This window comes from Hemitrygon akajei, unplaced genomic scaffold (assembly GCF_048418815.1).
Source record: "Hemitrygon akajei unplaced genomic scaffold, sHemAka1.3 Scf000033, whole genome shotgun sequence".
Lineage (NCBI taxonomy): Eukaryota > Metazoa > Chordata > Chondrichthyes > Myliobatiformes > Dasyatidae > Hemitrygon > Hemitrygon akajei.
In genome coordinates, this window is record NW_027331919.1 from 1,165,411 (window position 1) to 1,191,941 (window position 26,531).

Here is a 26,531-nt window from a genome sequence, read left to right on the forward strand (position 1 = left end):
ATAATTCGGCGATCAGACCCATAGAGAAGCTTACTCCATACCATCCCATCACGTAATCCCGAAGCCAGTCACACTGCGAAGCTCCCTCCATACCGTCCCATCACACACTCCCGTGGTCAGACACAGAGTGAAGCTCCTTTCACAACGTCCCAACACACAAACCCGGTGACAGACACAGGGTGCAACTCCCTCCATACCGTCCGATCACACATTCCCGGGATGAGAATCATGTTGAAGCTCCCCCCTCACCGTCTCATCACACTTCCTAAGGTTGGACACATATTGAAGCTCTATCCACACAGTCATCCTGGCGTCAGACACAGAGTGAAGCTCCCTCCACTCCGTCCCATCACACACTCCCTGTGTCTGTCACACTAAGAAGCTCCCTCCACACGGTTCCACGACACAATCCCGAGGTCAGACACAGGGTGAATCTCCTCCACACAGTCCCATCACACTGCCCGGAGTCAGACACAGAGTGAATCTCCCCCCACACAGTCCCATCACACTGCCCGGAGTCAGACACTGAGTGAATCTCCCTCCACACCGTCCCATCACACATTCCCGGGGTCAGACACAGAGTGAATCTCCCTCCACACCGTCCCATCACACTGCCCGGAGTCAGACACAGAGTGAATCTCCCTCCACACCGTCCCATCACACATTCCCGGGGTCAGACACAGAGTGAATCTCCCTCCACACCGTCCCATGACACACCTCCGGGGTCAGACACATGGTGAATATCCCTACGCACCGTCCCATCACACACTCCCGGTGTCACACACATGGTGAATCTCCCTCCACACCGTCCCATCACACACTCCCGGGGTCAGACACTGAGTGAATCTCCCTCCACACCGTCCCATCACACACACCCGGGGTCAGACACATGGTGAAGCTCCCTCCACACCATCCCATTTCACACTCCCGGAGTCAGGCACAGAGTGAAGCTCTCTCCACACCATCCAGTCACACGGTCTCAAGGTCAGACAGAGAGTAAAGCTCCCTCCACAGCGTTGTTGTTATTTCTGCTCACTTCCGCCGGATATCGATCTCAGTTTCTCTACGTCTCTGCGAGCACAGGTCAGTCGTGTGGTTTCTCAACGCTTCCAGCCTTTGCAGTCTGACTGCAAAGTCACACCCCTCCACAACCCGAGATGCCCACCCCCTCTCTCCACTGTTCTACCTCTGGTCTCACACACGTATTTTCTCTGAGAGAGAGACACTGTTGGAGTCGACAGGAAGTGAAAAACTGGTGATTGGTGAGAGGGAGAGAAAAGGGAGATTCGTTCTGTTTCTGAAACCGTTACTGTGTTATCGGATTGTGAGGCGGCAGATTAACTTTGTGTCTGACCCCGGGACCGTGTGATTAGACGGAGGGGCGGGAACTTCATTCTGTGTCTGATCCCGGGTGTGTGTGATGGGGCGGTGTGGACGGGAGCTTAATGCTGTGTTTGATCCGGGAAGAGGGTGGTGGGACAGTGCGCAGGAAATCTTCACTCTGCGTCTGATATGGGGTGTGTGTGACGGGACGGTGTGGAGGGTATTTCACTCAGAGTTTGGCCCCGGGAGTAGGTGATGGGAGTTTTACTCTGTGCTTAACCCCTGGTGTGTGAGACGGGACGGTGTGGAAGCAACTTTACTCTGTGTCTAAAGCTGTTTGTTCGAGCTAGGACTGTGCTTTGGGATCTTGACTCTGTCTGATCCCGGAATGAGTTTTGGAAAGTGTTTTGGGATCTTCTCTTTAAGTTTGACAACAGGATTATTTGACGGGGCAGTGCAGAGGGAGTTTCACTCTGTCTCCAAACCATCGAGTCTGTGAAATCGGACGGGAGGAGTATATCTACACTTTTGAACTGAAGCAGTGAATGTGTGATCGGCCGGTGGGAACGATTCCCTCATCCCTCTCTGACTACAGGCGGATGTAATGGACGCTGTTCAGAGAGATTCTTTGTGCATTGGTCCTATTTTCCAGAGCAGACTATGGGCCGAAGCAGCATTGTACTAACTCAGCTTCAAAGCGTCTTGAAATAAGTTCAAAAGAGGAAGAGGTATGTGTGAACTACAACAGACTGAAGCTCCCTCCACTCCATCCCTTTTCATAATTCGGCGATCAGACCCATAGAGAAGCTCACTCCATACCATCCCATCACGTAATCCCGGGGCCAGTCACACTGCGAAGCTCCCTCCATACCGTCCCATCACACACTCCCGGGGTCAGACACAGAGTGAAGCTCCCTCCACTCCGTCCCATCACACACTCCCTGTGTCTGTCACACTAAGAAGCTCCCTCCACACGGTTCCACGACACAATCCCGAGGTCAGACACAGGGTGAATCTCCTCCACACAGTCCCATCACACTGCCCGGAGTCAGACACAGAGTGAATCTCCCCCCACACAGTCCCATCACACTGCCCGGAGTCAGACACTGAGTGAATCTCCCTCCACACCGTCCCATCACACATTCCCGGGGTCAGACACAGAGTGAATCTCCCTCCACACCGTCCCATCACACTGCCCGGAGTCAGACACAGAGTGAATCTCCCTCCACACCGTCCCATCACACATTCCCGGGGTCAGACACAGAGTGAATCTCCCTCCACACCGTCCCATGACACACCTCCGGGGTCAGACACATGGTGAATATCCCTACGCACCGTCCCATCACACACTCCCGGTGTCACACACATGGTGAATCTCCCTCCACACCGTCCCATCACACACTCCCGGGGTCAGACACTGAGTGAATCTCCCTCCACACCGTCCCATCACACACACCCGGGGTCAGACACATGGTGAAGCTCCCTCCACACCATCCCATTTCACACTCCCGGAGTCAGGCACAGAGTGAAGCTCTCTCCACACCATCCAGTCACACGGTCTCAAGGTCAGACAGAGAGTAAAGCTCCCTCCACAGCGTTGTTGTTATTTCTGCTCACTTCCGCCGGATATCGATCTCAGTTTCTCTACGTCTCTGCGAGCACAGGTCAGTCGTGTGGTTTCTCAACGCTTCCAGCCTTTGCAGTCTGACTGCAAAGTCACACCCCTCCACAACCCGAGATGCCCACCCCCTCTCTCCACTGTTCTACCTCTGGTCTCACACACGTATTTTCTCTGAGAGAGAGACACTGTTGGAGTCGACAGGAAGTGAAAAACTGGTGATTGGTGAGAGGGAGAGAAAAGGGAGATTCGTTCTGTTTCTGAAACCGTTACTGTGTTATCGGATTGTGAGGCGGCAGATTAACTTTGTGTCTGACCCCGGGACCGTGTGATTAGACGGAGGGGCGGGAACTTCATTCTGTGTCTGATCCCGGGTGTGTGTGATGGGGCGGTGTGGACGGGAGCTTAATGCTGTGTTTGATCCGGGAAGAGGGTGGTGGGACAGTGCGCAGGAAATCTTCACTCTGCGTCTGATATGGGGTGTGTGTGACGGGACGGTGTGGAGGGTATTTCACTCAGAGTTTGGCCCCGGGAGTAGGTGATGGGAGTTTTACTCTGTGCTTAACCCCTGGTGTGTGAGACGGGACGGTGTGGAAGCAACTTTACTCTGTGTCTAAAGCTGTTTGTTCGAGCTAGGACTGTGCTTTGGGATCTTGACTCTGTCTGATCCCGGAATGAGTTTTGGAAAGTGTTTTGGGATCTTCTCTTTAAGTTTGACAACAGGATTATTTGACGGGGCAGTGCAGAGGGAGTTTCACTCTGTCTCCAAACCATCGAGTCTGTGAAATCGGACGGGAGGAGTATATCTACACTTTTGAACTGAAGCAGTGAATGTGTGATCGGCCGGTGGGAACGATTCCCTCATCCCTCTCTGACTACAGGCGGATGTAATGGACGCTGTTCAGAGAGATTCTTTGTGCATTGGTCCTATTTTCCAGAGCAGACTATGGGCCGAAGCAGCATTGTACTAACTCAGCTTCAAAGCGTCTTGAAATAAGTTCAAAAGAGGAAGAGGTATGTGTGAACTACAACAGACTGAAGCTCCCTCCACTCCATCCCTTTTCATAATTCGGCGATCAGACCCATAGAGAAGCTCACTCCATACCATCCCATCACGTAATCCCGGGGCCAGTCACACTGCGAAGCTCCCTCCATACCGTCCCATCACACACTCCCGGGGTCAGACACAGAGTGAAGCTCCTTTCACAACGTCCCAACACACAAACCCGGTGACAGACACAGGGTGCAACTCCCTCCATACCGTCCGATCACACATTCCCGGGATGAGAATCATGTTGAAGCTCCCCCCTCACCGTCTCATCACACTTCCTAAGGTTGGACACATATTGAGTCTCTATCCACACAGTCATCCTGGCGTCAGACACAGAGTGAAGCTCCCTCCACTCCGTCCCATCACACACTCCCTGTGTCTGTCACACTGGGAAGCTCCCTCCACACGGTTCCACGACACAATCCCGAGGTCAGACACAGGGTGAATCTCCTCCACACAGTCCCATCACACTGCCCGGAGTCAGACACAGAGTGAATCTCCCCCCACACAGTCCCATCACACTGCCCGGATACAGACACAGAGTGAATCTCCCTCCACACCGTCCCATCACACATTCCCGGGGTCAGACACAGAGTGAATCTCCCTCCACACCGTCCCATGACACACCTCCGGGGTCAGACACATGGTAAATATCCCTACGCACCGTCCCATCACACACTCCCGGTGTCACACACATGGTGAATCTCCCTCCACACCGTCCCATCACACACTCCCGGGGTCAGACACATGGTGAAGCTCACTCCACACCATCCCATCTCACACTCCCGGAGTCAGGCACAGAGTGAAGCTCTCTCCACACCATCCAGTCACACGGTCTCAAGGTCAGACAGAGAGTAAAGCTCCCTCCACAGCGTTGTTGTTATTTCTGCTCACTTCCACCGGATATCGATCTCAGTTTCTCTACGTCTCTGCGAGCACAGGCCAGTCGTGTGGTTTCGCAACGCTTCCAGCCTTTGCAGTCTGACTGCAAAGTCACACCCCTCCACAACCCGAGCTGCCCACCCCCTCTCTCCACTGTTCTACCTCTGGTCTCACACACGTATTTTCTCTGAGAGAGAGACACTGTTGGAGACGACAGGAAGTGAAAAACTGGTGATTGGTGAGAGGGAGAGAAAAGGGAGATTCGGTCTGTTTCTGAAACCGTTACTGTGTTATCGGATTGTGAGGCGGCAGATTAACTTTGTGTCTGACCCGGGGACCGTGTGATTAGACGGAGGGGCGGAAACTTCATTCTGTGTCTGATCCCGGGTGTGTGTGATGGGGCGGTGTGGACGGGAGCTTAATGCTGTGTTTGATCCAGGAAGAGGGTGGTGGGACAGTGCGCAGGAAATCTTCACTCTGCGTCTGATATGGGGTGTGTGTGACGGGACGGTGTGGAGGGTATTTCACTCAGAGTTTGGCCCCGGGAGTATGTGATGGGAGTTTTACTCTGTGCTTAACCCCTGGTGTGTGAGACGGGACGGTGCGGAAGCAACTTTACTCTGTGTCTAAAGCTGTTTGTTCGAGCTAGGACTGTGCTTTGGGATCTTGACTCTGTCTGATCCCGGAATGAGTTTTGGAAAAAGTGTTTTGGGATCTTCTCTTTATGTTTGACAACAGGATTATTTGACGGGGCAGTGCAGAGGGAGTTTCACTCTGTCTCCAAACCATCGAGTCTGTGAAATCGGACGGGAGGAGTATATCTACACTTTTGAACTGAAACAGTGAATGTGTGATCGGCCGGTGGGAACGATTCCCTCATCCCTGTCTGACTACAGGCGGATGTAATGGACGCTGTTCAGAGAGATTCATTGTGCATTGGTCCTATTTTCCAGAGCAGACGATGGGCCGAAGCAGCATTGTACTAACTCAGCTTCAAAGCGTCTTGAAATAAGTTCAAAAGAGGAAGAGGTATGTGTGAACTACAACAGACTGAAGCTCCCTCCACTCCATCCCTTTTCATAATTCGGCGATCAGACCCATAGAGAAGCTCACTCCATACCATCCCATCACACACTCCCGGGGTCAGACACAGAGTGAAGCTCCTTTCACAACGTCCCAACACACAAACCCGGTGACAGACACAGGGTGCAACTCCCTCCATACCGTCCGATCACACATTCCCGGGATGAGAATCATGTTGAAGCTCCCCCCTCACCGTCTCATCACACTTCCTAAGGTTGGACACATATTGAATCTCTATCCACACAGTCATCCTGGCGTCAGACACAGAGTGAATCTCCCTCCACTCCGTCCCATCACACACTCCCTGTGTCTGTCACACTGAGAAGCTCCCTCCACACGGTTCCACGACGCAATCCCGAGGTCAGACACAGGGTGAATCTCCTCCACACAGTCCCATCACACTGCCCGGAGTCAGACACAGAGTGAATCTCCCCCCACACAGTCCCATCACACTGCCCGGATACAGACACAGAGTGAATCTCCCTCCACACCGTCCCATCACACATTCCCGGGGTCAGACACAGAGTGAATCTCCCTCCACACCGTCCCATGACACACCTCCGGGGTCAGACACATGGTGAATGTCCCTACGCACCGTCCCATCACACACTCCCGGTGTCACACACATGGTGAATCTCCCTCCACACCGTCCCATCACACACTCCCGGGGTCAGACACATGGTGAATCTCCCTCCACACCGTCCCATCACACACTCCCGGGGTCAGACACTGAGTGAATCTCCCTCCACACCGTCCCATCACACACACCCGGGGTCAGACACATGGTGAAGCTCCCTCCACACCATCCCATCTCACACTCCCGGAGTCAGGCACAGAGTGAAGCTCTCTCCACACCATCCAGTCACACGGTCTCAAGGTCAGACAGAGAGTAAAGCTCCCTCCACAGCGTTGTTGTTATTTCTGCTCACTTCCACCGGATATCGATCTCAGTTTCTCTACGTCGCTGCGAGCACAGGCCAGTCGTGTGGTTTCTCAACGCTTCCAGCCTTTGCAGTCTGACTGCAAAGTCACACCCCTCCACAACCCGAGCTGCCCACCCCCTCTCTCCACTGTTCTACCTCTGGTCTCACACACGTATTTTCTCTGAGAGAGAGAAACTGTTGGAGTCGACAGGAAGTGAAAAACTGGTGATTGGTGAGAGGGAGAGAAAAGGGAGATTCGTTCTGTTTCTGAAACCGTTACTGTGTTATCGGATTGTGAGGCGGCAGATTAACTTTGTGTCTGACCCCGGGACCGTGTGATTAGACGGAGGGGCGGGAACTTCATTCTGTGTCTGATCCCGGGTGTGTGTGATGGGGCGGTGTGGACGGGAGCTTAATGCTGTGTTTGATCCGGGAAGAGGGTGGTGGGACAGTGCGCAGGAAATCTTCACTCTGCGTCTGATATGGGGTGTGTGTGACGGGACGGTGTGGAGGGTATTTCACTCAGAGTTTGGCCCCGGGAGTATGTGATGGGAGTTTTACTCTGTGCTTAACCCCTGGTGTGTGAGACGGGACGGTGTGGAAGCAACTTTACTCTGTGTCTAAAGCTGTTTGTTCGAGCTAGGACTGTGCTTTGGGATCTTGTCTCTGTCTGATCCCGGAATGAGTTTTGGAAAAGGTGTTTTGGGATCTTCTCTTTATGTTTGACAACAGGATTATTTGACGGGGCAGTCCAGAGGGAGTTTCACTCTGTCTCCAAACCATCGAGTCTGTGAAATCGGACGGGAGGAGTATATCTACACTTTTGAACTGAAGCAGTGAATGTGTGATCGGCCGGTGGGAACGATTCCCTCATCCCTCTCTGACTACAGGCGGATGTAATGGACGCTGTTCAGAGAGATTCTTTGTTCATTGGTCCTATTTTCCAGAGCAGACGATGGGCCGAAGCAGCATTGTACTAACTCAGCTTCAAAGCGTCTTGAAATAAGTTCAAAAGAGGAAGAGGTATGTGTGAACTACAACAGACTGAAGCTCCCTCCACTCCATCGCTTTTCATAATTCGGCGATCAGACCCATAGAGAAGCTCACTCCATACCATCCCATCACGTAATCCCGGGGCCAGTCACACAGCGAAGCTCCCTCCACACCGTCCCATCACACACTCCCGGGGTCAGTCTCAGAGTGAAGCTCCTTTCACAACGTCCCAACACACAAACCCGGTGAAAGACACAGGGTGCAACTCCCTCCATACCGACCGATCACACATTCCCGGGATGAGAATCATGTTGAAGCTCCCCCCTCACCGTCTCATCACACTTCCTAAGGTTGGACACATATTGAATCTCTATCCACACAGTCATCCTGGCGTCAGACACAGAGTGAAGCTCCCTCCACACCGTCCCATCACACACTCCCTGTGTCTGTCACACTGAGAAGCTCCCTCCACACGGTTCCACGGCACAATCCCGAGGTCAGACACAGGGTGAATCTCCTCCACACAGTCCCATCACACACTCCCGAGGTCAGACACAGAGTGAATCTCCTCCACACCGTCCCATCACACTGCCCGGAGTCGGACACAGAGTGAATCTCCCCCCACACAGTCCCATCACACTGCCCGGAGTCAGACACAGAGTGAATCTCCCTCCACACCGTCCCATCACACATTCCCGGCGTCAGACACAGAGTGAATATCCCTACGCACCGTCCCAACACACACTCCCTGTGTCACACACATGGTGAATCCCCCTCCACACCGTCCCATCACACACTCCCGGGGTCAGTCACTGAGTGAATCTCCCTCCACACCGTCCCATCACACACACCTGGGGTCAGGCAGAGAGTGAAGCTCCCTCCACACCGTCCAATCATACACCCCCGGGGTCAGGCACAGAGTGAATCTCCTCCACACCGTCCCATCACACACTCCCGGGGTCAGACACAGAGTGAATCTCCTCCACACCGTCCCATCACACACTCCCGGGGTCAGTCACTGAGTGAATCTCCCTCCACACCGTCCCATCACACACACCTGGGGTCAGGCAGAGAGTGAAGCTCCCTCCACACCGTCCAATCATACACCCCCGGGGTCAGGCACAGAGTGAATCTCCTCCACACCGTCCCATCACACACTCCCGGGGTCAGACACAGAGTGAATCTCCTCCACACCGTCCCATCACACACACCCGGAGTCAGGCACAGAGTAAAGCTCCCTCCACAGCGTTGGTGTTATTTCTGCTCACTTCCACCGTATATCGATCTCAGTTTCTCTACGTCTCTGCGAGCACAGGTCAGTCGTGTGGTTTCTCAACGCTTCCAGCCTTTGCAGTCTGACTGCAAAGTCACACCCCTCCACAGCACTCTCTCTCCTCAAACTCCTTCCACAGTTCTACATCTGGTATCAAATACACATATTATCTCTGAGACAGACAAACTGTTGGAAATTACTGGAACGATGAATGCTGGTGATTGGTGAGAGGGGAGAGAGGGAGTGAAGAGGGAGATTCACTCTCTTTCTGCATCCGTTGCTGTGTTATCGGACTGTGGGCCGGCAGATAGACTCTGTGTCTGACCCGTGCTGTGTGTGATGGGAGGGTGTGGAGGGAGATTCACTCTGAGTCTGATCCCGGGAGTGTGTGATGGGACGGTGTGGAGGGAGATTCACTCTGTGTCTGATCCCGGGTGTGTGTGATGGGGCGGTGTGGACGGGAGCTTAATGATCCGGGAAGAGGGTGGTGGGACAGTGCGCAGGAAATCTTCACTCCGTGTCTGACACCGCAAGTGTGTGATGGAACGGTGTGGAGGGAGATTCACTCTGCGTCTGATATGGGGTGTGTGTGACGGGACGGTGTGGAGGGTATTTTACTCAGAGTCTGGCCCCGGGCGTATGTGATGGGAGTTTTACTCTGTGCTTAACCCCTGGTGTGTGAGATGGGACGGTGTGGAAGCAACTTTACTCTGTGTCTAAAGCTGTTTGTTCGAGCTAGGACTGTGCTTTGGGATCTTGACTCTGTTTGATCCCGGAATGTGTTTTGGAAAAAGTGTTTTGGGATCTTCTCTTTATGTTTGACAACAGGATTATTTGACGGGGCAGTGCAGAGGGAGTTTCACTCTGTCTCCAAACCATCGAGTCTGTGAAATCGGACGGGAGGAGTATATCTACACTTTTGAACTGAAGCAGTGAATGTGTGATCGGCCGGTGGGAACGATTCCCTCATCCCTGTCTGACTACAGGCGGATGTAATGGACGCTGTTCAGAGAGATTCATTGTGCATTGGTCCTATTTTCCAGAGCAGACGATGGGCCGAAGCAGCATTGTACTAACTCAGCTTCAAAGCGTCTTGAAATAAGTTCAAAAGAGGAAGAGGTATGTGTGAACTACAACAGACTGAAGCTCCCTCCACTCCATCCCTTTTCATAATTCGGCGATCAGACCCATAGAGAAGCTCACTCCATACCATCCCATCACGTAATCCCGGGGCCAGTCACACTGCGAAGCTCCCTCCATACCGTCCCATCACACACTCCCGGGGTCAGACACAGAGTGAAGCTCCTTTCACAACGTCCCAACACACAAACCCGGTGACAGACACAGGGTGCAACTCCCTCCATACCGTCCGATCACACATTCCCGGGATGAGAATCATGTTGAAGCTCCCCCCTCACCGTCTCATCACACTTCCTAAGGTTGGACACATATTGAATCTCTATCCACACAGTCATCCTGGCGTCAGACACAGAGTGAAGCTCCCTCCACTCCGTCCCATCACACACTCCCTGTGTCTGTCACACTGAGAAGCTCCCTCCACACGGTTCCACGACACAATCCCGAGGTCAGACACAGGGTGAATCTCCTCCACACAGTCCCATCACACTGCCCGGAGTCAGACACAGAGTGAATCTCCCTCCACACCGTCACATCACACATTCCCGGGGTCAGACCAGAGTGAATCTCCCTCCACACCGTCCCATGACACACCTCCGGGGTCAGACACATGGTGAATATCCCTACGCACCGTCCCATCACACACTCCCGGTGTCACACACATGGTGAATCTCCCTCCACACCGTCCCATCACACACTCCCGGGGTCAGACACTGAGTGAATCTCCCTCCACACCGTCCCATCACACACACCCGGGGTCAGACACATGGTGAAGCTCCCTCCACACCATCCCATCTCACACTCCCGGAGTCAGGCACAGAGTGAAGCTCTCTCCACACCATCCGGTCACACGGTCTCAAGGTCAGACAGAGAGTAAAGCTCCCTCCACAGCGTTGTTGTTATTTCTGCTCACTTCCACCGGATATCGATCTCAGTTTCTCTACGACTCTGCGAGCACAGGCCAGTCGTGTGGTTTCTCAACGCTTCCAGCCTTTGCAGTCTGACTGCAAAGTCACACCCCTCCACAACCCGAGCTGCCCACCCCCTCTCTCCACTGTTCTACCTCTGGTCTCACACACGTATTTTCTCTGAGAGAGAGACACTGTTGGAGTCGACAGGAAGTGAAAAACTGGTGATTGGTGAGAGGGAGAGAAAAGGGAGATTCGGTCTGTTTCTGAAACCGTTACTGTGTTATCGGATTGTGAGGCGGCAGATTAACTTTGTGTCTGACCCCGGGACCGTGTGATTAGACGGAGGGGCGGGAACTTCATTCTGTGTCTGATCCCGGGTGTGTGTGATGGGGCGGTGTCGACGGGAGCTTAATGCTGTGTTTGATCCGGGAAGAGGGTGGTGGGACAGTGCGCAGGAAATCTTCACTCTGCGTCTGATATGGGGTGTGTGTGACGGGACGGTGTGGAGGGTATTTCACTCAGAGTTTGGCCCCGGGAGTATGTGATGGGAGTTTTACTCTGTGCTTAACCCCTGGTGTGTGAGACGGGACGGTGTGGAAGCAACTTTACTCTGTGTCTAAAGCTGTTTGTTCGAGCTAGGACTGTGCTTTGGGATCTTGACTCTGTCTGATCCCGGAATGAGTTTTGGAAAAAGTGTTTTGCGATCTTCTCTTTATGTTTGACAACAGGATTATTTGACGGGGCAGTGCAGAGGGAGTTTCACTCTGTCTCCAAACCATCGAGTCTGTGAAATCGGACGGGAGGAGTATATCTACACTTTTGAACTGAAGCAGTGAATGTGTGATCGGCCGGTGGGAACGATTCCCTCATCCCTGTCTGACTACAGACGGATGTAATGGACGCTGTTCAGAGAGATTCATTGTGCATTGGTCCTATTTTCCAGAGCAGACGATGGGCCGAAGCAGCATTGTACTAACTCAGCTTCAAAGCGTCTTGAAATAAGTTCAAAAGAGGAAGAGGTATGTGTGAACTACAACAGACTGAAGCTCCCTCCACTCCATCCCTTTTCATAATTCGGCGATCAGACCCATAGAGAAGCTCACTCCATACCATCGCATCACGTAATCCCGGGGCCAGTCACACAGCGAATCTCCCCCCACACAGTCCCATCACACTGTCCGGAGTCAGACACAGAGTGAATCTCCCTCCACACCGTCCCATCACACATTCCCGGCGTCAGACACAGAGTGAATCTCCCTCCACACCGTCCCATGACACACTCCCTGTGTCACACACATGGTGAATCTCCCTCCTCACCGTCCCATCACACACTCCCGGGGTCAGACACTGAGTGAATCTCCCTCCACACCGTCCCATCACACATACCCGGGGTCAGGCAGGGATTGAAGCTCCCTCCACACCGTCCCATCATACACCCCCGGGGTCAGGCACAGAGTGAATCTCCCTCCACACCGTCCCATCACACACTCCCGGGGTCAGACACAGAGTGAATCTCCTCCACACCGTCCCATCACACACACCCGGAGTCAGGCACAGAGTAAAGCTCCCTCCACAGCGTTGGTGTTATTTCTGCTCACTTCCACCGGATATCGATCTCAGTTTCTCTACGTCTCTGCGAGCACAGGTCAGTCGTGTGGTTTCTCAACGCTTCCAGCCTTTGCAGTCTGACTGCAAAGTCACACCCCTCCGCAGCACTCTCTCTCCTCCAACTCCTTCCACAGTTCTACATCTGGCATCAAATACACATATTATCTCTGAGACAGACAAACTGTTGGAAATTACAGGAACGATGAATTCTGATGATTGGTGAGAGGGGAGATTCACTCTCTTTCTGCATCCGTTGCTGTGTTATCGGACTGTGGGCCGACAGATAGACTCTGTGTCTGACACGTGTTGTGTGTGATGGGAGGGTGTGGAGGGAGATTCACTCTGTGTCTGATCCCGGGAGTGTGTGATGGGACGGTGTGGAGGGAGATTCACTCTGTGTCTGATCCCGGGAGTGCGTGATAGGACCGTGTGGAGGGAGATTCACTCTGTGTCTGACCCCGGGAGTGTGTGATGGGACGGTGCGGAGGGAGATTCACTCTGTGTCTGACCCCGGGAGTGCGTGATAGGACCGTGTCGAGGGAGATTCACTCTGTGTCTGACCCCGGGAGTGGGTGATGGGACGGTGTGGAGGGAGATTCACTCTGTGTTGATCCCGGGAGTGTGTCATAGGACGGTGTGGAGGGAGATTCACTCTGTGTCTGATCCCCTGAGTGTGTGATGGGACGGTGTGGAGGGAGATTCAGTCTGTCTCTGACCCCGGGAGTGTGTGATGGGACGGTGTTGAGGGAGATTCACTCTGTGTCTGACCCCGGGAGTGTGTGATGGGACGGTGTGGAGGGAGCTACACTTTGTGTCTGACCTCGTGAGTTTCAGATCAGACGGGGAGGAAGCAACTTTACTCTGTGCCTAACGCTGTTTGTCTGTGCTGGGACTGTGCTTTGCGATCTTGACTCCATGTCTGATCCCGGGAATGTGTTTTAGGAGAGTGTTTCGCGAATTTCTCTTTATGTCTGTCAACTGGACGATTTGATGGGAGAGTGCAGAGGGAGCATCACTCTGTCCCTAATCCGTCAAGTCTCTGTGATCGGGCAGTTCGGAGGGATCTTCTCTTTATAGTTGACGCCGGGAAAACGTGATGGCCGATTCTGGAAGGATCCCCATTCTGTGTCTGAATAGTGGTGGATGTAATGGACGGTTTGGAGAGAGATTCACTGTAAATTGGTCCTATTTTCCAGAAAAAGACGATGGGACGAAGCATCACTGTTCTAACTCTCTTTTCAAGCGTCTTGAAATACATTCAAAAGACGAAGAAGTATGTGTGAACCACACAGAAGATACATACACACCAGACTGAAGCTCCCTCCAACCCGTCCCATCACACACTCCCGGGGTCAGACACAGAGTTAATCTGCCCCCACACCGTTCCATCACACACTCCCGGGGTCAGACACATGGTGAATCTCCCTCCACAACGTCCCATCACACACTCCCGGGGTCATACACAGAGTGAATCTCCCCCCCACACCGTTCCATCACACACTCCCGGGGTCAGACACAGTTTGAAACTCCCTCCACACCGTCCCATCACAAACTCCCGGGGTTAGACACAGAGTGATACTCCATCCACACCGTCTCATCACACACTCCCGGGAACAGATACAGAATGATTCGCCCTCCAGGCAGTTGCATCACACACTCCCGAGGTCAGACACAGAGTGAAGCTCCCTGCAAACTGTCCCATCACAATCTGCCTTGTGTCAGACAAATGGTGAAGATCCATCCCCAGGATCCCATTGCTCACTCCTGGTGTCAGACAGAAGGTGTAACTTCCTCCATACCGTTCGATCAAACACTCCCGGGATCGAAATCATGTTGATCATCTCCCTGCTCACCGTCCCATTCCACATTCCAAAGGTTAGGCACATATTGTTGCTCCGCATACACTCCTGGGGTAAGACACATGGTGAATTTCCGTCAGCATCTTCCCATCACACACTTCCGCTGTCAGGCACAGAGCGAAGCTCCCTCTAAAGCGTCCAATTACACACACCCGGGGCCAGAAAAGCATTGGATCTCACTCCTTACTGTCTCATCACACACTCCCTGGGTCAGACACATGTTGAATCTCCCTCCACGCCGTCCCATCACACACTACCGGTTTCAGACAGCGGGTTTAACTGCCTCCATTTTCCTCATGGAAAACGGTAAAAACACAGAGAGGACGGAGAACATTTTAAGTGGGGAGCGACAGATGGTGACAAGTGCGGTGGAGTATCTAGTCAGGTGGAATTAGGCAGCATACATGAGATTTAGGAAGCAAGGATCAGATGGGTCTATTGAGAAATATTTGGTAGCAGGAAAGGAGCTTAGCAAGGAACTGAGGAGAGTACGAAGGGGGCATGAGACGGCGTTGGCGAGAAGGGTAAATGAAAATTCCAAGGAATCCTTGAAATATGTGAAGAACAAAAAGATGAGAGGAGTAAAGATAGGTCCGATTAGAGACAAAGGTGGGAAGATGTGCCTGGAAGCTGTGGAATAGAGCATAGTCATTAATAATTGCTTGTCTATGGTATTCACTAATGTGAGAGAGCTTTTCCCGGTGAGGACAGTATGAGTGAGGTTGATGTTCTGGAGCACGTTGATATTAAGTGAGATTAGGCGTTGGCGTTGTTGAAATGATTTAGTGTGGATCATTCCCCGGGGTCTGAAGGAATAGTCCCCAGGCTGCTCCACGAGAAGATGGAAAACATTCCTGATCCTCTGGCTACGACTTTAAGTCCTCGTTGTCAGGATATGTAAATAGCAGGATACATGGAAGTGTGGAGGAGCAGAGGGATCTGGGGGTACATGTCCACAGATCCCGGAAAGCTGCCTCACGGGTAGGTAGTGTAGTTAAGGCAGCCAATGAAGTGTTAGTTTTCATAAGCCGAGGGTCAGAGTTTAAGAGTGCAGCTCTGTAAAACACAGGTTAGCCCACACTTGGAGTACTGTGTCCAGTTCTGCTCGCCTCACTATAGGAAGAATGTGGAAGCAGTGGAAAGGATGCACAGGATATTTACCAGGATGCTGCCTGGTTTAGACAGCATGCATTATGAGCAGAGATTAAGGGATCTAGTGCTTTACTCTCTGGACAGAAGTAGGATGAGAGGAGACATGTTAGAGGTGAACAAGTTATTAAGAGGGAAAGATAGAGTGGATAGCCAGCGCCACTTCCCCAGGACGCCACTGCTCAATACAAGAGGACATGGCTTTAAGGTAAGGGGAGCAAAGTGTAAGGGGATATTAGAGGAAGGTTTTTCCACTCAGACCGTGGAATGCACTGCCTGAGTCAGTGGTGGACAACTAGTCAGGTTTATGGGGAATTTAAGGTGGGGTTTTATATGGGAGCAGGGTATAAGTGTCGGCACAACTTTGTGGGCCGAATGGCCAGTACTGTGCTCTATCGTTTTCTGTTCTATGTTCTATACCGTTCAATCAGACACTCCCGGGGTCAGACACGTGGTCAACTCCTTGCACAACGTTGGAGTTACTGCTGCTCTTTTCCACCGGATATCGATTTCTCGCTTCTGAGCTTCTCTACGTCTCTGTATGTACAGGCCGGTCGTGTGGTTTCACTCCCCTTCCTCCCACTGACTGGAAACTCACCATCTGTCCACAGCACTCTTTCCACTCCCCCACCCTCCTCTGTTCTATCTCTGTTCCCACATACACTTATTATCTCTGAGACAGACACACTGTTGGAGTCTACAGGAACGCTGAAAAACTGGTGATTGGTGAGAGGCGAAAGATGGAGTGAAGAGGGAGATTCAGTCTGTGTCTGACCCCGGGAGTGTGAAATTGGACGGAGTGGAAGCAACTTTACTCTGTTTTCTAGCGCAGTTAGTATGTGCTGGGACTCTATTTTGGGATCCTGACACTGTGTCTGATCCCGGGAAGGTGTTTTGGGAGAGTGTGTTAGGAACTCCTCTGTATGTCTGACAACAGGATAATTTGATCGAGAGTGCATAAGGAGCTTCACTCTTTCTCTACACGCCGGACCCGGACGGTTCGGAGGGATCTTCACTTTACAACTGTGAAACAAGTGTGATGGACATATGTAAGACGATGCCCATTCTGTGTCTGTCTACCCGCGGATCTAATTGACGCTGAGGGGTCAGCTTCACTGTTTACTGTTGCAATTTCTCAGAGCAGACGATGGGGCAAAGCAACATTGTTCTACCTCTGCTCCAAAGCGTCTTGAAGTAAGTTCAAATGAGGAATTGAGATGTGTGATATATTCACACCAGAGTAACACTCCCTCCTCTCCATCCCATTTCATACTTCGGGGATCAGACACACTGAGAAACTCCCTCCATAACGTTCTGTAACATTCTCCTGGGGTCAGTCACAGTCTGAATTTCCCTCCACACCGTCCCATCACACACTCCACGAGTCAGACCCAGAATCAAGGTCCTTCCACAACGTCCCATCACACACTCCCGGGGTCAGACTCAGGGTGAATCTCCCTCCGCACCGTCCCATCACACACTCCCGGTCAGACACAGAGTGAATCTTCCTCCACACCCTCCCGTCACACTCTCCCGGTGTCAGACACAGAGTGAATCTCCCTCCACGCCGTCCGATCACAAACTCCCGGGGTCAGACACAAAGGTAATCTCCATCCACACCGTCCCATCACACACTCTACGGGTCAGACACAGAATCAAGGTCCTTCCACAAGGTCCCATCACACACTCCCGGGGTCAGACACAGGGTGAATCTCCCTCCATACCGTCCCATCACATACTACCGAGGTCAGGCACAAAGGGAATCGCCCTCCACACCGTACCGTCACACACTCCTGCAGACAGACACATGGTGAGTCGCCCTGCACACCGTCTCATTGCACAATCCAGGTGGCAGAAACAGAGTGAATGACTCTCCACTCTCCCCCCTCCCCCCCATCACACACTCCCGGGGTTAGACACGTGGTCATCTCCTTGCACAACGTTGGAGTTACTGCTGCTCACTTTCACCGGATATCGATTTCTCGCTTCTCAGCTTCTATACGTCTCTGTGTGTACTGGCCGGTCGTGTGGTTTAACAACATTTCCTCAGAGTGACTGGAAACTCACCACCCCTCCACAACCCTCTTTCCACTCCCCCACCCTCCTCTGTTCTATCTGTGTTCTCACACACACTTATTATCCCTGAGACAGACACACTGTTGTAGACTACAGGAACGCTGAAAAAATCTAGTGATTGCTCAGAGGGAGCGAGGGAGTGAAGAGAGAAACTCAATCTGTGTCTGACCCCGGGAGAGTGAAATTGGACGGTGTGAAAGCAAATTTACTCTGTGTCTAAAGCTGTTTGTATGTGCTGGAACTGTGCTTTGACATTTTGACTCAAATTCTGATCAAGGGAATGTGTTTTGGGAGAGTGTTTCAGGAATTTCTCTTTATGTCTGTCAATAGGACTATTTGATGGTAGCGTGCAGAGGGAGCTTCACTCTATTTCTAAACCTCAAAGTCTATGTGATTGGGTGGTTCGGAGGGATCATCTCTTTACAGGTGACGCCGGGAATGTGTGATGGCCCGTTGTGAAAGGATCCCCATTCTGTGTCTGACTGACAGCGGATGTAATGGACGCTGTAGAGAGAGACCGATTTTCCAGAAAAGCCGATGGGACGAGGCAGCAATGTTCTCACTCTCTTTCAAAGCGTTTTGAAATACATTCAAAAAAGGAAGAGGTATGTGTCTGCCAGACAGAACTTACGTACATATCAGACTGAAGCTCCCTCCACTACATCCTATTTCATACTTCGGGTGTAAGACACACAGAGCGTCTCCCTCCACATCGTCCCGGTTTCAGACGCAGAGTGGATCTCCCTACACGCCGTCCACCACACACGCCCGGGGTCAGAGACAGAATGAATCTCCCTCCACACCGTCCCATCACACAATCCCGGGGTCAGAGACAGAATGAATCTCCCTCCACACCGTCCCATCACACAATCCCGGGGTCAGGCACAGAGTGAATCTCCCTCCACACCGTCCCATCACACAATCCCGGAGTCAGACACAGAGTGCATCTCCCTCCACACCGTCCCATCACACACTCCTGGGGTCAGACACAGAGTGAATCCCCCTCCACACCGTCCCATCACACAGTCCCGCGATCAGACACATGGCGAAACGCCCTTCACACAGTCCCATCACACACTCAGACATAGAGTGAAGCTCCCTTCCCAGAGTCCCATCACACAGTTCCAATGTTAGACGCATATTGATGCGCTCTCCACACCGTCGCAGCGCACACACCTGGGGACAGTCACATGGTGAATCTCCCTCCACATCGTCCCATCAAACACGCCTGGTTTCAGACACAGAGCCAATCTCCCTCCACCCCGAACAAACACATATTACCGGGCTGAGACACAGAAGGATTCTCCCTCAATACAGTCCTGTCACACGGTACCGGCGTGGGGCACATGGTTAAACTCCATCCGTACCGTCGAATCAGACAGCCCGTGGTTAGCTGAGAGTGAAACTCCCTCCACACCGTCCCATCACACACCCCCGTGGTCAGACACTGAGTGAAGCACACTCCAAAGCGTCCCATTACACACTCCCGTGGTCACACAAGCATTCGACCTCTCTCCTTACTGTCTTTTCACATATTCCCGGTGTTAGACACATGGTGAATCTCCCTCCACGCCGTCCCATTATACACTACCGGTTTCAGACAGCGAGTGAGTTTAACTGCTTCCATTTGCCTCATGGAAAACGGTAAAAAAAAACAAAACAGAGAGGACAGAGAACATTTTTAAGTGGGGAATGACAAATTATGAGGCTGTAAATCTAGAATGTGCGTGTGTGAATTGGGATGATGTTTCTTCTGGGAAATGTACCATGGACATTTTTGTTCCAAGTTTAGGGATCTCTTGCAGGATGTTAGGGTTAAATTTGTTCCAGTGAGAAAGATAAAGAATGGTAGAGTGAAGGCACGATGGTGACAAGTGCGGTGGAGAATCTAGTCAGGTGGAATTAGGCAGTATACATGAGATTTAGGAAGCAAGGATCAGATGGGTCTATTGAGGAATATTGTGTAGCAGGAAAGGAGCTTAGGAAGGAACTGAGGAGAGCACGAAGGGGGCATGAGAAGCCGTCGGCGAGAAAGGTAAAGCAAAACGCCAAAGATTTCTTGAACTATGTGAAGAACAAAAAGTTGAGAGGAATGAAGATCGGTCCGATTAGAGACAAAGGTGGGAAGATGTGCCTGGAGGGTGTGGAATAGAGCGAGGTCATTAATAATTACTTGTCTACGGTATTCACTAATGTGAGAGAACTTTTTCCGGTGAGGACAGTATGAGTGAGTTTTATGTTCTGGAGCACGTTAATATTAAGGGAGAGTAGGCGTTGAAGCTGTTAAAATAATTCAGTGTGGATAATTCCCCGGGGTCTGAAGCAATAGTCCCTAGGCTGCTCCACGAGACGATGGAAAACATTCCTGAGCCTCTGGCTACGATTTTTAATTCCTCGTTGTCCACGGGAATGGTACAGCAGGATTGCAGGGAGGCGCATGTTGTCCCCTTCTTCAAATAGGTTAGTAGGGATAGTCCGGGTAATTAAAGACCAGTGAGCCATACGTCTGTGGTGGGAAAGCTATTGGAAAAGATTCTTACAGATGTGATCTCTGGGCATTTAGAGAATCAGGGTCTGATCAGGGACAGTCAGCATGTCTTTGTGAAGGGCAGTTCGCGTCTAAGAATAGACAATAGACAATAGACAACAGGTGCAGAAGTAGTCCTTTCGGCCCTTCGAGCCTGAACCGCCATTTTGAGATAATGGCTGATCATCTACTATCAATACCCGGTTCCTGCCTTTTCCCCATAACCCTTGATTCCCCTATCCATAAGATAGCTCTCTAGCTCCTTCTTGAAAGCATATAGAGAATTGGCCTCCACTGCCTTCCGAGGCAGTGCATTCCAGACCCCCACAACTCTCTGGGAGATAAAACTTTTCCTTAACTCTGTCCTAAATGACCTACCCCTTATTCCCAAACCATGCCCTCTGGTACTGGACTCTCCCAGCATCTGGAACATATTTCCTGCCTCTATCTTGCCCAATCCCTTAATAATCTTACATGTTGCAATCAGATCCCCTCTCCATCTCCTTAATTCCAGTGTGTACAAGCCCAGTCTCTCAAAGCTCTCTGCATAAGACAGTCCTGTCATCCCAGGAATTAACGTTGTAAATCTACGCTGCACTTCCTCCACAGCCAGGATGTCCTTGCTTAACGCTGGAGACCAAAACTGTACACAATACTCCAGGTGTGGTCTCATCAGGGCCCTGTATAAATGCAAAAGTATTTCCTTGTTCTTGTACTCAATTTCCTTTGTAATAAAGGCCAAAATTCCATTAGACTTCTTCACTGCCTGCTGCACTTGTTGATTCACCTTCAGTGACTGATGAACAAGGACTCCAAGATCTGTTTGTATTTCTCCCTTACCTAACTTTACACCGTTCAAAGAAGGCTGATAGATTTCTTTAAGGAGGTGACCAGGCATATAGGTGAGGGCAGCGCAGTTGATGAAAAATCTACTTGAATTTTTGTAAGGCATTTTACAAGGTTCTACACGGTAGGCTTATTCAGAATGTCAGAAGGCATGTGGACAAGGGAGGTTTGTCAAGGTAGATTCTGAATTGGCTTGGCTGCAGAAAGCAGTGTGTTGAGAGCATGTGTACATTCGGATTGGAAGGCTGTGACGAGTCGTGTCCCGCAGGGATCGGTTCTGGGACCTCTACATTGTGTGATTTTATTAACGACCTAATGTTGGTGTAGAAGGGCTGGTTGGCAAATTTGCAGGCGACAAAAAGGTTGGTGGTGTTGCGGCCAGTGTAGAAAAATCTCGAAGATTGCAGAGAGCCATTGATAGCATGCTGAACTGGGCTGAGAAGTGGCAAATAGAATTCAACCCGGAGAAGTGTGAGGTGGTGCACTTTGGAAGAACATACTCCAAGGCGGGGTACGTGTCCACAGATCCCTGAAAGTTGCCTCACGGGTAGATAGTGTAGTTAAGGCAGCCAATGAAGTGTTAGTTTTCATAAGCCGAGGGTCGGAGTTTAAGAGTCGCGGCTTATTGATGCAGCTCTGTAAAACACAGGTTAGCCCACACTTGGAGTACTGTGTCCAGTTCTGCTCGCCTCAATATAGGAAGGAGGTTGAATCTGTGGAAAGGGTGCAGAGGAGATTTACCAGGATGCTGCCTGGTTCAGAGAGTGTGCACTATGAGCAGAGATTAAGGGAGCTAGGTCTTTACTCTTTGGACTGAAGTAGGATGAGAGGAGACATGTTAGAGGTGTACACGATATTAAGAGGAAAAGATAGAGTGGACAGCCAGCGCCTCTTCCCCAGGAAACCGCTGCTCAAAACAAGAGGACATGGCTTTATGGTCAGTGGAGCAAAGTTCAAGGGTAATATCAGAGGAAGGATTTTTCCTCAGAGAGTGGTGGGTGCGTGGAATGCACTGCCTGAGTCAGTGGTGGACAACCAAACAGGTTTATGGGGTATTTAATGTGGGGTTTTATATGGGAGCAGCGTATAAGGGTCGGCACAACATTGTAGGCCGAAGGGCCAGTACTATGCTGTATCGTTTTCTGTTATATGTTCTATACCAGTTCAATCACACACACCCGGGGTCAGTCACATGGTCAGCTCCTTGCACAACGTTGGTGCTACTGCTGCTCACTTCCACCGGATATCGATTTCTCGCTTCTGAGCTTCTCTACGTCTCTGTGTGTACAGGCCGGTCGTGTGGTTTCATACCATTTCCTGCCAGTGACTGGAAACTCACCACCTGTCCACAGCCCTCTTTCCACTCCCCCACCCTCCTCTGTTTTATCTCTGGTCTCACATACACTTATTATCTCTGAGACAGACACACTGTTGGAGACTGCAGGAATGCTGAAAAACTGGTGATTGGTGGGAGGGAGGGAGAGAGGGAGTGAAGAGAGAGATTCACTCTGTGACTGACCCCGGGAATTTGTGATGGGACGGTGTGGAGGGAGATTCACATTGTATCTGACCCCGGGAGTGTGTGATGGGACGGTTTGGAGGGAGATACACTCTGTGTCTGACCCCGGGAATGTGTTTTGGGAGACTGTGTTGGAAACTTCTGTCTGTCTGCCAACAGTACTATTTGATGAGAGAGTGGAGAGGGAACTACACTTACTCTCTCTAAACCGCCGAAAGAGACTTTGTGACTTTGCAACTGAAGCCGTGAAAGTGTGATGGGCCGGTAGGAACGATTCCCTTTTCTCTGTCTGCCTACCGGCGAATGTGATGAACGGTGTGCGGAGAGATTCACTGTTCATTGGTCCTATTTTCCAGAGCAGACGACTGGGGGCAGCAGCATTGTTCTAACTCTGTTTGACAGCGTCTAGAATTAAATTCAAAAGAGGAAAAGTTATGTGTGATAGATACACACCAGAATGATGCTCCCTCTATGCTCTCCAATTACACATTCCCGGGGTCATACACAGGGTGTAACTCCCTCCATACTGTCCTATCACACTCTCCCGGTGTCAAGCACATGGTGAATCCCCATCCCCACCGCCCAATCACAAAGTCCTGGGGTCAGACATATGGTGAATCACTTTCCACACAGCCCCATTACACACTCCCGGGACTCGACAGAGAATATAGACCCTGTACACTGTCAAATTGCACTCTCCTGGGGTGAGACACAAAGCGAATCTCCCTCTATGCCGTTACATCACACACTCCCATAATTAGACAGAGTTTAACTCCCTCCATTTGCCTCACTGAAAAGGATAGAATCAGAGGGTGGTACCGGAGGACTGGAGGGAGGAGAATGCAGTCCTCTTCTTCAAAAGGTTAGTAGGAATTGTCTGGATAATTATAAACCAGAGAGTCTGACGTCTGTGGTGAGAAAGTTGTTGGAAAGGATTCTTAGGGAAAGGATCTATGGGCATTTAGAGAATCATGCTCTGATCAGGGACAGTCAGCATGGCTTTGGGAAAGGCAGGTCGTGTCTAACCATCCTGATAGAGTTCTTTGAGGAGGTGACCAGGCATATAGATGAGGTTAGTGCAGTGGATCTATTTCTACACGTATTTTAGTAAGGAATTTGACAAGGTTCCAATATGTAGGCATATTGAAAGAGTCAGAAGGCATAGGAACCAGGGATGTTTGGCCAGGTGGAATCAGAATTGGGTTGCCTGCAGAAGGCAGAGGGTCGTGGGGGAGGGGGTACATTCAGATTGGGTTGTGACTAGTGTTGTCCCACAAGGATCGGTTCTGGAACCCCTACTTTTCGTGGGGGTAGAAGGATTGGTTGTCAAGTTTGCAGATGACGCAAAGGTTGGTGGTGTTGTAGATAGTGCAGAGGATTGTCGAAGACTGCAGAGAGACATTGATAGGATGCAAGAGTGGGCTGAGAAGTGGCAGATGGAGTTCAACCCGGAGAAGTGTGAGGTGGTACACTTTGGATGGACAAACTCCAAGGCAGAGTAGAAAGTAAATGACAGGATACTTGGTAGTGTGGAGGAGCAGAGGGATCTGGGTGTACAAGTCCACAGATCCCTAAAAGTCGCCTCATAGTTTAGTCGCGGCTTATTGATGCAGCTCTGTAAAACACAGGTTAGGCGAGCTGGGGCTTTACTATCTGGAGAGAAGGAGGATGAGAGGAGACATGAAAGATATCTACAAGATATTAAGAGGAATAGACAGAGTGGACACCCAGCTCCTCTTCCCCAGGACACCACTGCACAATACAAGAGGAAATGGCTTTAAGGTAAGGGGGGCAGAGTTCAAAGGAGAGATTAGCAGAATGACTGTTACTTAGAGAGTGGTTGGTGCGTGGAACGCACTGCCTGATTCAGTGTTGGAGGCACATACACTAGTGAAAATTAAGAAACTACTGGACAGGCATATGAGGGAATTTACGTTGGGGGTTTATATGGGTCGGCAAAAAAGTGGGCCGAAGGGCCAGAAATGTGCTGCATCGTTTTCTGTTATACGTTCCATACCGTCCCATCACACACTCCCGGGGTCAGACACGTGGTCAACTCCCTGCACAACGTTGGGGTTACTGCTGCTCACTTCCACCGGATATCGATTTCTCGCTTCTCAGCTTCTCTACGTCTCTGTGTGTACAGGCCGGTCGTGTGGTTTCACACTATTTCCACCCAGTGACTGGAAACTCACCACCCCTCCACAGCCCACTTTCCACTCCCCCACCCTCCTCTGTTCCACTTCTGGTCTCTCAGACACACTTATAATCTCGGAGCCACACAGTTGTAAACTGCAAGAACGCTGAAAAATGGTGATTGGTGAGAGGGAGAGAGGGAGTGAAGAGGGAGATTCACTCTGTGTCTGACCCCGGGAGTGTGAAATTGGACGGAGTGGAGGCAACTTTACTCTGTTTCCTAGCGCAGTTCGTATGTTGTGGGACTGTGTTTTGGAATCTTGATTCTGTGTCTGATCCCGGGAAGGTGTTTTGGGAGAGTGTGTAGGAACTTCTCTGTATGTCTGACAACAGGATAATTTGATGGAGAGTGAATAAGGAGCTTCACTCTGTCTCTTCCCGCCGAACCCGGACGGTTCGGAGGGATCTTCACTTTACACCTGACGCCTAGAAAGTGTGATGCTCATATGTAAGACGATGCCCATTCTGTGTCTGACTACCCGTGGATCTAATTGACGCGGAGGAGACAGCTTCACTGTTTATTGTTCCTATTTTTTAGAGCTGACGATGGGGCAAAGCAACATTGCTCTACCTCTGCTCCAAAGCCTCTTGAAATAAATTCAAATGAGGAATTGAGATGTGTGATATATTCACACCAGAGTAACACTCCCTCCACTCTATCCCATTTCATTCTTCGGGGATCAGACACACTGACTGGCTCCCTCCACAACGTTCTATAACATTCTCCTGGGGTCAGACACAGAGTGAATCTCCCTCCACACCGTCACATCACACACTCCCGGGGTCAGACACAGAGTGAATCTCCATCCATACCGTCCCATCACACACTCTACGGGTCAGACGCAGAATCAACGTCCTTCCAAACCGTCCCAACACACACTTCTGGAGTCAGACACATGGTGAGTCGCCCTCCACACCGTCCTATTTCACAACCCAGGTGGCAGAAACAGAGTGAATGGCTCTCCACACTCCACCACTCCCCCATCACACACTGCCGGGGTCAGACACGTGGTCATCTCCTTGCACAACGTTGGAGTTACTGCTGCTCATTTCCACCGGATATCGATTTCTCGCTTCTGAGCTTCTCTACGTCTCTGTGTGTACAGGCCGGTCGTGTGGTTTCACACCATTTCCGCCCAGTGACTGGAAACTCACCACCCCTCCACAGCCCTCTTTCCACTCCCTCACCCTCCTCTGTTCCACTTCTGGTCTCTCAGACACACTTATAATCTCTGAGACAGACTCTGTGTTGGAGACTACAGGAACGCTGAAAAACTGGGAGTGAAGAGGGAGATTCGATCTGTTTCTGAATCCGTTAATGTGTTATAGGACTGTGAGGCGGCAAATTAGCTCTGTGTGTGACCCTGGGACTGTGCAATGGGACGGTATGGAAGGAGCTGCACTTATGTCTGATCCCGGGAGTGCTTGTTCGGCCGATGCCGAGACTCTCTCTCTCTCTCTCTCTCTCTCTCTCTCTCTCTCTCTCTCTCTCTCTCTCTCTCTCTCTCTCTCTCTCTCTCTCTCTCTCACACACACACACACACGCACACACACACA

General features: G+C 51.2%; 1 protein-coding gene across 1 annotated transcript in view; it reads left to right on the forward strand.

The window, feature by feature from the left end:
* LOC140719875 (uncharacterized) overlaps positions 1-26,531 on the forward strand; it is a 70,033-nt gene that overhangs the window by 34,130 nt on the left and 9,372 nt on the right. The window lies entirely within an intron of this gene.